A 13,030-nucleotide genomic window follows, 5' to 3' on the forward strand; every position below is an offset into this window, starting at 1 on the left:
AAGAAAAGTAAAGTTACCTTCAGGCTTTAGGAACCTCTCTTGCCAATGCTAAGAACTGCTTCAATTTTAGAAAAAGAAACTTCTGATTATCTTTGACACGTTTTAAAGGATTAGGAAAAAGATGAAAAGCAGCTTACGGCCATACCTCTCTGGTTCCGCCCGATCTCGTCTGATCTCGGAAGCTAAGCAGAGCAGGGCCTGGTTAGTACCTGGATGGAAGACCGCCTGGGAATCCCAGGTGCCGTAAGCTTTTTAACTTCTCTCTCTGAAAGCCGCCCAGCGCCGTAGATTGTACACCTACACAATTGTAAAAAAAAATTCACATTGTAGAAGAGATGCAATAGGAAGAAGATGAAAGGTGGCTTACGTCCATACCATCGTCAGGCCATTTGAGGTGGCGGGGACTGCAATGGCCATTCACCGATTGGCTGGGACTCCTGGGCGGGTCTTCTCTAGTCCATCCAATTTTCGGCATGGGATGTCACAGCCTTCTTTGCATACCCTTATTTAACCCACACAAAGATGCCAACGGCAGGCGTGTCATAATTCATTGACGCATTATAAAGGATTAGGAAAAAGATAAAAAGCAGCTTACGGCCATACCTCTCTGGTTCCGCCCGATCTCGTCTGATCTCGGAAGCTAAGCAGAGCAGGGCCTGGTTAGTACCTGGATGGAAGACCGCCTGGGAATCCCAGGTGCCGTAAGCTTTTTCACTTCTCTCTCCGAAAGCCGCCGAGCGCCGCAGATTGTACACCTGTTTTAACGTTGGATATGAAAGGAAATTAGACAATATTATCCAAAATGATTCCGTTTCATGATTGCTAAATTAGTGTTGGTCAACATTTACCATTGGCATACTGTTGTTTGTAATTTAGCCGTTGAAATACAGGTGCTAACCCAACATGTTAGAATTGCCAGTGAAGAAAAGTAAAGTTACCTTCAGGCTTTAGGAACCTCTCTTGCCAATGCTAAGAACTGCTTCAATTTTAGAAAAAGAAACTTCTGATTATCTTTGACACGTTTTAAAGGATTAGGAAAAAGATGAAAAGCAGCTTACGGCCATACCTCTCTGGTTCCGCCCGATCTCGTCTGATCTCGGAAGCTAAGCAAAGCAGGGCCTGGTTAGTACCTGGATGGAAGACCGCCTGGGAATCCCAGGTGCCGTAAGCTTTTTAACTTCTCTCTCTGAAAGCCGCCCAGCGCCGTAGATTGTACACCTACACAATTGTAAAAAAAAATTCACATTGTAGAAGAGATGCAATAGGAAGAAGATGAAAGGTGGCTTACGTCCATACCATCGTCAGGCCATTTGAGGTGGCGGGGACTGCAATGGCCATTCACCGATTGGCTGGGACTCCTGGGCGGGTCTTCTCTAGTCCATCCAATTTTCGGCATGGGATGTCACAGCCTTCTTTGCATACCCTTATTTAACCCACACAAAGATGCCAACGGCAGGCGTGTCATAATTCATTGACGCATTATAAAGGATTAGGAAAAAGATAAAAAGCAGCTTACGGCCATACCTCTCTGGTTCCGCCCGATCTCGTCTGATCTCGGAAGCTAAGCAGAGCAGGGCCTGGTTAGTACCTGGATGGAAGACCGCCTGGGAATCCCAGGTGCCGTAAGCTTTTTCACTTCTCTCTCCGAAAGCCGCCGAGCGCCGCAGATTGTACACCTGTTTTAACGTTGGATATGAAAGGAAATTAGACAATATTATCCAAAATGATTCCGTTTCATGATTGCTAAATTAGTGTTGGTCAACATTTACCATTGGCATACTGTTGTTTGTAATTTAGCCGTTGAAATACAGGTGCTAACCCAACATGTTAGAATTGCCAGTGAAGAAAAGTAAAGTTACCTTCAGGCTTTAGGAACCTCTCTTGCCAATGCTAAGAACTGCTTCAATTTTAGAAAAAGAAACTTCTGATTATCTTTGACACGTTTTAAAGGATTAGGAAAAAGATGAAAAGCAGCTTACGGCCATACCTCTCTGGTTCCGCCCGATCTCGTCTGATCTCGGAAGCTAAGCAGAGCAGGGCCTGGTTAGTACCTGGATGGAAGACCGCCTGGGAATCCCAGGTGCCGTAAGCTTTTTAACTTCTCTCTCTGAAAGCCGCCCAGCGCCGTAGATTGTACACCTACACAATTGTAAAAAAAAATTCACATTGTAGAAGAGATGCAATAGGAAGAAGATGAAAGGTGGCTTACGTCCATACCATCGTCAGGCCATTTGAGGTGGCGGGGACTGCAATGGCCATTCACCGATTGGCTGGGACTCCTGGGCGGGTCTTCTCTAGTCCATCCAATTTTCGGCATGGGATGTCACAGCCTTCTTTGCATACCCTTATTTAACCCACACAAAGATGCCAACGGCAGGCGTGTCATAATTCATTGACGCATTATAAAGGATTAGGAAAAAGATAAAAAGCAGCTTACGGCCATACCTCTCTGGTTCCGCCCGATCTCGTCTGATCTTGGAAGCTAAGCAGAGCAGGGCCTGGTTAGTACCTGGATGGAAGACCGCCTGGGAATCCCAGGTGCCGTAAGCTTTTTCACTTCTCTCTCCGAAAGCCGCCGAGCGCCGCAGATTGTACACCTGTTTTAACGTTGGATATGAAAGGAAATTAGACAATATTATCCAAAATGATTCCGTTTCATGATTGCTAAATTAGTGTTGGTCAACATTTACCATTGGCATACTGTTGTTTGTAATTTAGCCGTTGAAATACAGGTGCTAACCCAACATGTTAGAATTGCCAGTGAAGAAAAGTAAAGTTACCTTCAGGCTTTAGGAACCTCTCTTGCCAATGCTAAGAACTGCTTCAATTTTAGAAAAAGAAACTTCTGATTATCTTTGACACGTTTTAAAGGATTAGGAAAAAGATGAAAAGCAGCTTACGGCCATACCTCTCTGGTTCCGCCCGATCTCGTCTGATCTCGGAAGCTAAGCAGAGCAGGGCCTGGTTAGTACCTGGATGGAAGACCGCCTGGGAATCCCAGGTGCCGTAAGCTTTTTCACTTCTCTCTCCGAAAGCCGCCGAGCGCCGCAGATTGTACACCTGTTTTAACGTTGGATATGAAAGGAAATTAGACAATATTATCCAAAATGATTCCGTTTCATGATTGCTAAATTAGTGTTGGTCAACATTTACCATTGGCATACTGTTGTTTGTAATTTAGCCGTTGAAATACAGGTGCTAACCCAACATGTTAGAATTGCCAGTGAAGAAAAGTAAAGTTACCTTCAGGCTTTAGGAACCTCTCTTGCCAATGCTAAGAACTGCTTCAATTTTAGAAAAAGAAACTTCTGATTATCTTTGACACGTTTTAAAGGATTAGGAAAAAGATGAAAAGCAGCTTACGGCCATACCTCTCTGGTTCCGCCCGATCTCGTCTGATCTCGGAAGCTAAGCAGAGCAGGGCCTGGTTAGTACCTGGATGGAAGACCGCCTGGGAATCCCAGGTGCCGTAAGCTTTTTAACTTCTCTCTCTGAAAGCCGCCCAGCGCCGTAGATTGTACACCTACACAATTGTAAAAAAAAATTCACATTGTAGAAGAGATGCAATAGGAAGAAGATGAAAGGTGGCTTACGTCCATACCATCGTCAGGCCATTTGAGGTGGCGGGGACTGCAATGGCCATTCACCGATTGGCTGGGACTCCTGGGCGGGTCTTCTCTAGTCCATCCAATTTTCGGCATGGGATGTCACAGCCTTCTTTGCATACCCTTATTTAACCCACACAAAGATGCCAACGGCAGGCGTGTCATAATTCATTGACGCATTATAAAGGATTAGGAAAAAGATAAAAAGCAGCTTACGGCCATACCTCTCTGGTTCCGCCCGATCTCGTCTGATCTTGGAAGCTAAGCAGAGCAGGGCCTGGTTAGTACCTGGATGGAAGACCGCCTGGGAATCCCAGGTGCCGTAAGCTTTTTCACTTCTCTCCCCGAAAGCCGCCGAGCGCCGCAGATTGTACACCTGTTTTAACGTTGGATATGAAAGGAAATTAGACAATATTATCCAAAATGATTCCGTTTCATGATTGCTAAATTAGTGTTGGTCAACATTTACCATTGGCATACTGTTGTTTGTAATTTAGCCGTTGAAATACAGGTGCTAACCCAACATGTTAGAATTGCCAGTGAAGAAAAGTAAAGTTACCTTCAGGCTTTAGGAACCTCTCTTGCCAATGCTAAGAACTGCTTCAATTTTAGAAAAAGAAACTTCTGATTATCTTTGACACGTTTTAAAGGATTAGGAAAAAGATGAAAAGCAGCTTACGGCCATACCTCTCTGGTTCCGCCCGATCTCGTCTGATCTCGGAAGCTAAGCAGAGCAGGGCCTGGTTAGTACCTGGATGGAAGACCGCCTGGGAATCCCAGGTGCCGTAAGCTTTTTCACTTCTCTCTCCGAAAGCCGCCGAGCGCCGCAGATTGTACACCTGTTTTAACGTTGGATATGAAAGGAAATTAGACAATATTATCCAAAATGATTCCGTTTCATGATTGCTAAATTAGTGTTGGTCAACATTTACCATTGGCATACTGTTGTTTGTAATTTAGCCGTTGAAATACAGGTGCTAACCCAACATGTTAGAATTGCCAGTGAAGAAAAGTAAAGTTACCTTCAGGCTTTAGGAACCTCTCTTGCCAATGCTAAGAACTGCTTCAATTTTAGAAAAAGAAACTTCTGATTATCTTTGACACGTTTTAAAGGATTAGGAAAAAGATGAAAAGCAGCTTACGGCCATACCTCTCTGGTTCCGCCCGATCTCGTCTGATCTCGGAAGCTAAGCAGAGCAGGGCCTGGTTAGTACCTGGATGGAAGACCGCCTGGGAATCCCAGGTGCCGTAAGCTTTTTAACTTCTCTCTCTGAAAGCCGCCCAGCGCCGTAGATTGTACACCTACACAATTGTAAAAAAAAATTCACATTGTAGAAGAGATGCAATAGGAAGAAGATGAAAGGTGGCTTACGTCCATACCATCGTCAGGCCATTTGAGGTGGCGGGGACTGCAATGGCCATTCACCGATTGGCTGGGACTCCTGGGCGGGTCTTCTCTAGTCCATCCAATTTTCGGCATGGGATGTCACAGCCTTCTTTGCATACCCTTATTTAACCCACACAAAGATGCCAACGGCAGGCGTGTCATAATTCATTGACGCATTATAAAGGATTAGGAAAAAGATAAAAAGCAGCTTACGGCCATACCTCTCTGGTTCCGCCCGATCTCGTCTGATCTTGGAAGCTAAGCAGAGCAGGGCCTGGTTAGTACCTGGATGGAAGACCGCCTGGGAATCCCAGGTGCCGTAAGCTTTTTCACTTCTCTCTCCGAAAGCCGCCGAGCGCCGCAGATTGTACACCTGTTTTAACGTTGGATATGAAAGGAAATTAGACAATATTATCCAAAATGATTCCGTTTCATGATTGCTAAATTAGTGTTGGTCAACATTTACCATTGGCATACTGTTGTTTGTAATTTAGCCGTTGAAATACAGGTGCTAACCCAACATGTTAGAATTGCCAGTGAAGAAAAGTAAAGTTACCTTCAGGCTTTAGGAACCTCTCTTGCCAATGCTAAGAACTGCTTCAATTTTAGAAAAAGAAACTTCTGATTATCTTTGACACGTTTTAAAGGATTAGGAAAAAGATGAAAAGCAGCTTACGGCCATACCTCTCTGGTTCCGCCCGATCTCGTCTGATCTCGGAAGCTAAGCAGAGCAGGGCCTGGTTAGTACCTGGATGGAAGACCGCCTGGGAATCCCAGGTGCCGTAAGCTTTTTAACTTCTCTCTCTGAAAGCCGCCCAGCGCCGTAGATTGTACACCTACACAATTGTAAAAAAAAATTCACATTGTAGAAGAGATGCAATAGGAAGAAGATGAAAGGTGGCTTACGTCCATACCATCGTCAGGCCATTTGAGGTGGCGGGGACTGCAATGGCCATTCACCGATTGGCTGGGACTCCTGGGCGGGTCTTCTCTAGTCCATCCAATTTTCGGCATGGGATGTCACAGCCTTCTTTGCATACCCTTATTTAACCCACACAAAGATGCCAACGGCAGGCGTGTCATAATTCATTGACGCATTATAAAGGATTAGGAAAAAGATAAAAAGCAGCTTACGGCCATACCTCTCTGGTTCCGCCCGATCTCGTCTGATCTTGGAAGCTAAGCAGAGCAGGGCCTGGTTAGTACCTGGATGGAAGACCGCCTGGGAATCCCAGGTGCCGTAAGCTTTTTCACTTCTCTCTCCGAAAGCCGCCGAGCGCCGCAGATTGTACACCTGTTTTAACGTTGGATATGAAAGGAAATTAGACAATATTATCCAAAATGATTCCGTTTCATGATTGCTAAATTAGTGTTGGTCAACATTTACCATTGGCATACTGTTGTTTGTAATTTAGCCGTTGAAATACAGGTGCTAACCCAACATGTTAGAATTGCCAGTGAAGAAAAGTAAAGTTACCTTCAGGCTTTAGGAACCTCTCTTGCCAATGCTAAGAACTGCTTCAATTTTAGAAAAAGAAACTTCTGATTATCTTTGACACGTTTTAAAGGATTAGGAAAAAGATGAAAAGCAGCTTACGGCCATACCTCTCTGGTTCCGCCCGATCTCGTCTGATCTCGGAAGCTAAGCAGAGCAGGGCCTGGTTAGTACCTGGATGGAAGACCGCCTGGGAATCCCAGGTGCCGTAAGCTTTTTCACTTCTCTCTCCGAAAGCCGCCGAGCGCCGCAGATTGTACACCTGTTTTAACGTTGGATATGAAAGGAAATTAGACAATATTATCCAAAATGATTCCGTTTCATGATTGCTAAATTAGTGTTGGTCAACATTTACCATTGGCATACTGTTGTTTGTAATTTAGCCGTTGAAATACAGGTGCTAACCCAACATGTTAGAATTGCCAGTGAAGAAAAGTAAAGTTACCTTCAGGCTTTAGGAACCTCTCTTGCCAATGCTAAGAACTGCTTCAATTTTAGAAAAAGAAACTTCTGATTATCTTTGACACGTTTTAAAGGATTAGGAAAAAGATGAAAAGCAGCTTACGGCCATACCTCTCTGGTTCCGCCCGATCTCGTCTGATCTCGGAAGCTAAGCAGAGCAGGGCCTGGTTAGTACCTGGATGGAAGACCGCCTGGGAATCCCAGGTGCCGTAAGCTTTTTAACTTCTCTCTCTGAAAGCCGCCCAGCGCCGTAGATTGTACACCTACACAATTGTAAAAAAAAATTCACATTGTAGAAGAGATGCAATAGGAAGAAGATGAAAGGTGGCTTACGTCCATACCATCGTCAGGCCATTTGAGGTGGCGGGGACTGCAATGGCCATTCACCGATTGGCTGGGACTCCTGGGCGGGTCTTCTCTAGTCCATCCAATTTTCGGCATGGGATGTCACAGCCTTCTTTGCATACCCTTATTTAACCCACACAAAGATGCCAACGGCAGGCGTGTCATAATTCATTGACGCATTATAAAGGATTAGGAAAAAGATAAAAAGCAGCTTACGGCCATACCTCTCTGGTTCCGCCCGATCTCGTCTGATCTCGGAAGCTAAGCAGAGCAGGGCCTGGTTAGTACCTGGATGGAAGACCGCCTGTGAATCCCAGGTGCCGTAAGCTTTTTCACTTCTCTCTCCGAAAGCCGCCGAGCGCCGCAGATTGTACACCTGTTTTAACGTTGGATATGAAAGGAAATTAGACAATATTATCCAAAATGATTCCGTTTCATGATTGCTAAATTAGTGTTGGTCAACATTTACCATTGGCATACTGTTGTTTGTAATTTAGCCGTTGAAATACAGGTGCTAACCCAACATGTTAGAATTGCCAGTGAAGAAAAGTAAAGTTACCTTCAGGCTTTAGGAACCTCTCTTGCCAATGCTAAGAACTGCTTCAATTTTAGAAAAAGAAACTTCTGATTATCTTTGACACGTTTTAAAGGATTAGGAAAAAGATGAAAAGCAGCTTACGGCCATACCTCTCTGGTTCCGCCCGATCTCGTCTGATCTCGGAAGCTAAGCAGAGCAGGGCCTGGTTAGTACCTGGATGGAAGACCGCCTGGGAATCCCAGGTGCCGTAAGCTTTTTAACTTCTCTCTCTGAAAGCCGCCCAGCGCCGTAGATTGTACACCTACACAATTGTAAAAAAAAATTCACATTGTAGAAGAGATGCAATAGGAAGAAGATGAAAGGTGGCTTACGTCCATACCATCGTCAGGCCATTTGAGGTGGCGGGGACTGCAATGGCCATTCACCGATTGGCTGGGACTCCTGGGCGGGTCTTCTCTAGTCCATCCAATTTTCGGCATGGGATGTCACAGCCTTCTTTGCATACCCTTATTTAACCCACACAAAGATGCCAACGGCAGGCGTGTCATAATTCATTGACGCATTATAAAGGATTAGGAAAAAGATAAAAAGCAGCTTACGGCCATACCTCTCTGGTTCCGCCCGATCTCGTCTGATCTCGGAAGCTAAGCAGAGCAGGGCCTGGTTAGTACCTGGATGGAAGACCGCCTGGGAATCCCAGGTGCCGTAAGCTTTTTCACTTCTCTCTCCGAAAGCCGCCGAGCGCCGCAGATTGTACACCTGTTTTAACGTTGGATATGAAAGGAAATTAGACAATATTATCCAAAATGATTCCGTTTCATGATTGCTAAATTAGTGTTGGTCAACATTTACCATTGGCATACTGTTGTTTGTAATTTAGCCGTTGAAATACAGGTGCTAACCCAACATGTTAGAATTGCCAGTGAAGAAAAGTAAAGTTACCTTCAGGCTTTAGGAACCTCTCTTGCCAATGCTAAGAACTGCTTCAATTTTAGAAAAAGAAACTTCTGATTATCTTTGACACGTTTTAAAGGATTAGGAAAAAGATGAAAAGCAGCTTACGGCCATACCTCTCTGGTTCCGCCCGATCTCGTCTGATCTCGGAAGCTAAGCAGAGCAGGGCCTGGTTAGTACCTGGATGGAAGACCGCCTGGGAATCCCAGGTGCCGTAAGCTTTTTAACTTCTCTCTCTGAAAGCCGCCCAGCGCCGTAGATTGTACACCTACACAATTGTAAAAAAAAATTCACATTGTAGAAGAGATGCAATAGGAAGAAGATGAAAGGTGGCTTACGTCCATACCATCGTCAGGCCATTTGAGGTGGCGGGGACTGCAATGGCCATTCACCGATTGGCTGGGACTCCTGGGCGGGTCTTCTCTAGTCCATCCAATTTTCGGCATGGGATGTCACAGCCTTCTTTGCATACCCTTATTTAACCCACACAAAGATGCCAACGGCAGGCGTGTCATAATTCATTGACGCATTATAAAGGATTAGGAAAAAGATAAAAAGCAGCTTACGGCCATACCTCTCTGGTTCCGCCCGATCTCGTCTGATCTCGGAAGCTAAGCAGAGCAGGGCCTGGTTAGTACCTGGATGGAAGACCGCCTGGGAATCCCAGGTGCCGTAAGCTTTTTCACTTCTCTCTCCGAAAGCCGCCGAGCGCCGCAGATTGTACACCTGTTTTAACGTTGGATATGAAAGGAAATTAGACAATATTATCCAAAATGATTCCGTTTCATGATTGCTAAATTAGTGTTGGTCAACATTTACCATTGGCATACTGTTGTTTGTAATTTAGCCGTTGAAATACAGGTGCTAACCCAACATGTTAGAATTGCCAGTGAAGAAAAGTAAAGTTACCTTCAGGCTTTAGGAACCTCTCTTGCCAATGCTAAGAACTGCTTCAATTTTAGAAAAAGAAACTTCTGATTATCTTTGACACGTTTTAAAGGATTAGGAAAAAGATGAAAAGCAGCTTACGGCCATACCTCTCTGGTTCCGCCCGATCTCGTCTGATCTCGGAAGCTAAGCAAAGCAGGGCCTGGTTAGTACCTGGATGGAAGACCGCCTGGGAATCCCAGGTGCCGTAAGCTTTTTAACTTCTCTCTCTGAAAGCCGCCCAGCGCCGTAGATTGTACACCTACACAATTGTAAAAAAAAATTCACATTGTAGAAGAGATGCAATAGGAAGAAGATGAAAGGTGGCTTACGTCCATACCATCGTCAGGCCATTTGAGGTGGCGGGGACTGCAATGGCCATTCACCGATTGGCTGGGACTCCTGGGCGGGTCTTCTCTAGTCCATCCAATTTTCGGCATGGGATGTCACAGCCTTCTTTGCATACCCTTATTTAACCCACACAAAGATGCCAACGGCAGGCGTGTCATAATTCATTGACGCATTATAAAGGATTAGGAAAAAGATAAAAAGCAGCTTACGGCCATACCTCTCTGGTTCCGCCCGATCTCGTCTGATCTCGGAAGCTAAGCAGAGCAGGGCCTGGTTAGTACCTGGATGGAAGACCGCCTGGGAATCCCAGGTGCCGTAAGCTTTTTCACTTCTCTCTCCGAAAGCCGCCGAGCGCCGCAGATTGTACACCTGTTTTAACGTTGGATATGAAAGGAAATTAGACAATATTATCCAAAATGATTCCGTTTCATGATTGCTAAATTAGTGTTGGTCAACATTTACCATTGGCATACTGTTGTTTGTAATTTAGCCGTTGAAATACAGGTGCTAACCCAACATGTTAGAATTGCCAGTGAAGAAAAGTAAAGTTACCTTCAGGCTTTAGGAACCTCTCTTGCCAATGCTAAGAACTGCTTCAATTTTAGAAAAAGAAACTTCTGATTATCTTTGACACGTTTTAAAGGATTAGGAAAAAGATGAAAAGCAGCTTACGGCCATACCTCTCTGGTTCCGCCCGATCTCGTCTGATCTCGGAAGCTAAGCAGAGCAGGGCCTGGTTAGTACCTGGATGGAAGACCGCCTGGGAATCCCAGGTGCCGTAAGCTTTTTAACTTCTCTCTCTGAAAGCCGCCCAGCGCCGTAGATTGTACACCTACACAATTGTAAAAAAAAATTCACATTGTAGAAGAGATGCAATAGGAAGAAGATGAAAGGTGGCTTACGTCCATACCATCGTCAGGCCATTTGAGGTGGCGGGGACTGCAATGGCCATTCACCGATTGGCTGGGACTCCTGGGCGGGTCTTCTCTAGTCCATCCAATTTTCGGCATGGGATGTCACAGCCTTCTTTGCATACCCTTATTTAACCCACACAAAGATGCCAACGGCAGGCGTGTCATAATTCATTGACGCATTATAAAGGATTAGGAAAAAGATAAAAAGCAGCTTACGGCCATACCTCTCTGGTTCCGCCCGATCTCGTCTGATCTCGGAAGCTAAGCAGAGCAGGGCCTGGTTAGTACCTGGATGGAAGACCGCCTGGGAATCCCAGGTGCCGTAAGCTTTTTCACTTCTCTCTCCGAAAGCCGCCGAGCGCCGCAGATTGTACACCTGTTTTAACGTTGGATATGAAAGGAAATTAGACAATATTATCCAAAATGATTCCGTTTCATGATTGCTAAATTAGTGTTGGTCAACATTTACCATTGGCATACTGTTGTTTGTAATTTAGCCGTTGAAATACAGGTGCTAACCCAACATGTTAGAATTGCCAGTGAAGAAAAGTAAAGTTACCTTCAGGCTTTAGGAACCTCTCTTGCCAATGCTAAGAACTGCTTCAATTTTAGAAAAAGAAACTTCTGATTATCTTTGACACGTTTTAAAGGATTAGGAAAAAGATGAAAAGCAGCTTACGTCCATACCTCTCTGGTTCCGCCCGATCTCGTCTGATCTCGGAAGCTAAGCAGAGCAGGGCCTGGTTAGTACCTGGATGGAAGACCGCCTGGGAATCCCAGGTGCCGTAAGCTTTTTCACTTCTCTCTCTGAAAGCCGCCCAGCGCCGTAGATTGTACACCTACACAATTGTAAAAAAAAATTCACATTGTAGAAGAGATGCAATAGGAAGAAGATGAAAGGTGGCTTACGTCCATACCATCGTCAGGCCATTTGAGGTGGCGGGGACTGCAATGGCCATTCACCGATTGGCTGGGACTCCTGGGCGGGTCTTCTCTAGTCCATCCAATTTTCGGCATGGGATGTCACAGCCTTCTTTGCATACCCTTATTTAACCCACACAAAGATGCCAACGGCAGGCGTGTCATAATTCATTGACGCATTATAAAGGATTAGGAAAAAGATAAAAAGCAGCTTACGGCCATACCTCTCTGGTTCCGCCTGATCTCGTCTGATCTCGGAAGCTAAGCAGAGCAGGGCCTGGTTAGTACCTGGATGGAAGACCGCCTGGGAATCCCAGGTGCCGTAAGCTTTTTCACTTCTCTCTGAAAGCTGCAGAGCGCCGCAGATTGTACACCTACAAATTACAAAAAGTATATCACATTGTTGAAGAGATGCATGTTTAGTGTTGTTTTAACGTTGGATATGAAAGGAAATTAGACAATATTATCCAAAATGATTCCGTTTCATGATTGCTAAATTGGTGTTGATCAACATTTTACGATTGGCATACTATTGTTTGTAATTTAGCCGTTGAAATACAGGTGCTAACCAAACATGTTAGATTTACCAGTGAAGAAAAGTAAAGTTACCTTCAGGTTTTAGGAACCTCTCTTGCCAATGCTAAGAACTGCTTCAATTTTAGAAAAAGAAACTTCTGATTATCTTTGACACGTTTTAAAGGATTAGGAAAAAGATAAAAAGCAGCTTACAGCCATACCTCTCTGGTTCCGCCCGATCTCGTCTGATCTCGGAAGCTAAGCAGAGCGGGGCCTGGTTAGTACCTGGATGGAAGACCGCCTGGGAATCCCAGGTGCCGTAAGCTTTTTCACTTCTCTCACCGAAAGCCGCCGAGCGCCGCAGATTGTACACCTACAAATTACAAAAAGTATATCACATTGTTGAAGAGATGCATGTTTAGTGTTGTTTTAACGTTGGATATGAAAGGCAATTAGACAATATTATCCAAAATGATTCCGTTTCATGGTTGCTAAATTAGTGTTGATCAACATTTAACAATTGGCATACTTTTGTTTGTAATTTAGCCGTTGAAATACAGGTGCTAACCCAACATGTTAGAATTGCCAGTGAAGAAAAGTAAAGTTACCTTCAGG

The 13,030-nt window shown here is 44.8% G+C and overlaps 28 non-coding genes across 28 annotated transcripts; all 28 read left to right on the top strand.

The window, feature by feature from the left end:
• The first annotated feature begins 131 nt into the window (after positions 1 to 131).
• LOC134110643 (5S ribosomal RNA) lies at positions 132 to 250 on the top strand. The gene has a single exon (XR_009944028.1). It is a non-coding gene; the product is annotated as a 5S ribosomal RNA (ribosomal RNA).
• Positions 251 to 589: 339 nt separating this feature from the next.
• Positions 590 to 708, top strand: LOC134110644 (5S ribosomal RNA). The gene has a single exon (XR_009944029.1). It is a non-coding gene; the product is annotated as a 5S ribosomal RNA (ribosomal RNA).
• A 344-nt stretch (positions 709 to 1,052) lies between these two features.
• Positions 1,053 to 1,171, top strand: LOC134109945 (5S ribosomal RNA). Its single transcript, XR_009943340.1, has one exon. It is a non-coding gene; the product is annotated as a 5S ribosomal RNA (ribosomal RNA).
• Positions 1,172 to 1,510: 339 nt separating this feature from the next.
• LOC134110645 (5S ribosomal RNA) lies at positions 1,511 to 1,629 on the top strand. Its single transcript, XR_009944030.1, has one exon. It is a non-coding gene; the product is annotated as a 5S ribosomal RNA (ribosomal RNA).
• A 344-nt stretch (positions 1,630 to 1,973) lies between these two features.
• LOC134110646 (5S ribosomal RNA) lies at positions 1,974 to 2,092 on the top strand. Its single transcript, XR_009944031.1, has one exon. It is a non-coding gene; the product is annotated as a 5S ribosomal RNA (ribosomal RNA).
• Positions 2,093 to 2,431: 339 nt separating this feature from the next.
• LOC134109941 (5S ribosomal RNA) lies at positions 2,432 to 2,550 on the top strand. Its single transcript, XR_009943336.1, has one exon. It is a non-coding gene; the product is annotated as a 5S ribosomal RNA (ribosomal RNA).
• A 344-nt stretch (positions 2,551 to 2,894) lies between these two features.
• LOC134110647 (5S ribosomal RNA) lies at positions 2,895 to 3,013 on the top strand. Its single transcript, XR_009944032.1, has one exon. It is a non-coding gene; the product is annotated as a 5S ribosomal RNA (ribosomal RNA).
• Positions 3,014 to 3,357: 344 nt separating this feature from the next.
• On the top strand, positions 3,358 to 3,476 carry LOC134110649 (5S ribosomal RNA). Its single transcript, XR_009944034.1, has one exon. It is a non-coding gene; the product is annotated as a 5S ribosomal RNA (ribosomal RNA).
• A 339-nt stretch (positions 3,477 to 3,815) lies between these two features.
• On the top strand, positions 3,816 to 3,934 carry LOC134109942 (5S ribosomal RNA). The gene has a single exon (XR_009943337.1). It is a non-coding gene; the product is annotated as a 5S ribosomal RNA (ribosomal RNA).
• A 344-nt stretch (positions 3,935 to 4,278) lies between these two features.
• Positions 4,279 to 4,397, top strand: LOC134110650 (5S ribosomal RNA). Its single transcript, XR_009944035.1, has one exon. It is a non-coding gene; the product is annotated as a 5S ribosomal RNA (ribosomal RNA).
• Positions 4,398 to 4,741: 344 nt separating this feature from the next.
• LOC134110651 (5S ribosomal RNA) lies at positions 4,742 to 4,860 on the top strand. The gene has a single exon (XR_009944036.1). It is a non-coding gene; the product is annotated as a 5S ribosomal RNA (ribosomal RNA).
• A 339-nt stretch (positions 4,861 to 5,199) lies between these two features.
• Positions 5,200 to 5,318, top strand: LOC134109943 (5S ribosomal RNA). The gene has a single exon (XR_009943338.1). It is a non-coding gene; the product is annotated as a 5S ribosomal RNA (ribosomal RNA).
• A 344-nt stretch (positions 5,319 to 5,662) lies between these two features.
• Positions 5,663 to 5,781, top strand: LOC134110652 (5S ribosomal RNA). The gene has a single exon (XR_009944037.1). It is a non-coding gene; the product is annotated as a 5S ribosomal RNA (ribosomal RNA).
• Positions 5,782 to 6,120: 339 nt separating this feature from the next.
• LOC134109944 (5S ribosomal RNA) lies at positions 6,121 to 6,239 on the top strand. The gene has a single exon (XR_009943339.1). It is a non-coding gene; the product is annotated as a 5S ribosomal RNA (ribosomal RNA).
• Positions 6,240 to 6,583: 344 nt separating this feature from the next.
• Positions 6,584 to 6,702, top strand: LOC134110653 (5S ribosomal RNA). The gene has a single exon (XR_009944038.1). It is a non-coding gene; the product is annotated as a 5S ribosomal RNA (ribosomal RNA).
• Positions 6,703 to 7,046: 344 nt separating this feature from the next.
• On the top strand, positions 7,047 to 7,165 carry LOC134110654 (5S ribosomal RNA). Its single transcript, XR_009944039.1, has one exon. It is a non-coding gene; the product is annotated as a 5S ribosomal RNA (ribosomal RNA).
• Positions 7,166 to 7,504: 339 nt separating this feature from the next.
• On the top strand, positions 7,505 to 7,623 carry LOC134109931 (5S ribosomal RNA). The gene has a single exon (XR_009943326.1). It is a non-coding gene; the product is annotated as a 5S ribosomal RNA (ribosomal RNA).
• A 344-nt stretch (positions 7,624 to 7,967) lies between these two features.
• On the top strand, positions 7,968 to 8,086 carry LOC134110655 (5S ribosomal RNA). Its single transcript, XR_009944040.1, has one exon. It is a non-coding gene; the product is annotated as a 5S ribosomal RNA (ribosomal RNA).
• A 339-nt stretch (positions 8,087 to 8,425) lies between these two features.
• LOC134110656 (5S ribosomal RNA) lies at positions 8,426 to 8,544 on the top strand. Its single transcript, XR_009944041.1, has one exon. It is a non-coding gene; the product is annotated as a 5S ribosomal RNA (ribosomal RNA).
• A 344-nt stretch (positions 8,545 to 8,888) lies between these two features.
• Positions 8,889 to 9,007, top strand: LOC134110657 (5S ribosomal RNA). Its single transcript, XR_009944042.1, has one exon. It is a non-coding gene; the product is annotated as a 5S ribosomal RNA (ribosomal RNA).
• A 339-nt stretch (positions 9,008 to 9,346) lies between these two features.
• Positions 9,347 to 9,465, top strand: LOC134110658 (5S ribosomal RNA). Its single transcript, XR_009944043.1, has one exon. It is a non-coding gene; the product is annotated as a 5S ribosomal RNA (ribosomal RNA).
• A 344-nt stretch (positions 9,466 to 9,809) lies between these two features.
• LOC134109947 (5S ribosomal RNA) lies at positions 9,810 to 9,928 on the top strand. Its single transcript, XR_009943342.1, has one exon. It is a non-coding gene; the product is annotated as a 5S ribosomal RNA (ribosomal RNA).
• A 339-nt stretch (positions 9,929 to 10,267) lies between these two features.
• LOC134110660 (5S ribosomal RNA) lies at positions 10,268 to 10,386 on the top strand. The gene has a single exon (XR_009944045.1). It is a non-coding gene; the product is annotated as a 5S ribosomal RNA (ribosomal RNA).
• Positions 10,387 to 10,730: 344 nt separating this feature from the next.
• Positions 10,731 to 10,849, top strand: LOC134110661 (5S ribosomal RNA). Its single transcript, XR_009944046.1, has one exon. It is a non-coding gene; the product is annotated as a 5S ribosomal RNA (ribosomal RNA).
• A 339-nt stretch (positions 10,850 to 11,188) lies between these two features.
• Positions 11,189 to 11,307, top strand: LOC134110662 (5S ribosomal RNA). The gene has a single exon (XR_009944047.1). It is a non-coding gene; the product is annotated as a 5S ribosomal RNA (ribosomal RNA).
• Positions 11,308 to 11,651: 344 nt separating this feature from the next.
• On the top strand, positions 11,652 to 11,770 carry LOC134110003 (5S ribosomal RNA). Its single transcript, XR_009943398.1, has one exon. It is a non-coding gene; the product is annotated as a 5S ribosomal RNA (ribosomal RNA).
• Positions 11,771 to 12,109: 339 nt separating this feature from the next.
• LOC134109919 (5S ribosomal RNA) lies at positions 12,110 to 12,228 on the top strand. Its single transcript, XR_009943314.1, has one exon. It is a non-coding gene; the product is annotated as a 5S ribosomal RNA (ribosomal RNA).
• Positions 12,229 to 12,622: 394 nt separating this feature from the next.
• LOC134110101 (5S ribosomal RNA) lies at positions 12,623 to 12,741 on the top strand. The gene has a single exon (XR_009943495.1). It is a non-coding gene; the product is annotated as a 5S ribosomal RNA (ribosomal RNA).
• The last annotated feature ends 289 nt before the right edge of the window (positions 12,742 to 13,030 follow it).

Source organism: Pungitius pungitius, unplaced genomic scaffold (assembly GCF_949316345.1).
Source record: "Pungitius pungitius unplaced genomic scaffold, fPunPun2.1 scaffold_37, whole genome shotgun sequence".
NCBI classification, from domain to species: Eukaryota; Metazoa; Chordata; class Actinopteri; order Perciformes; family Gasterosteidae; genus Pungitius; species Pungitius pungitius.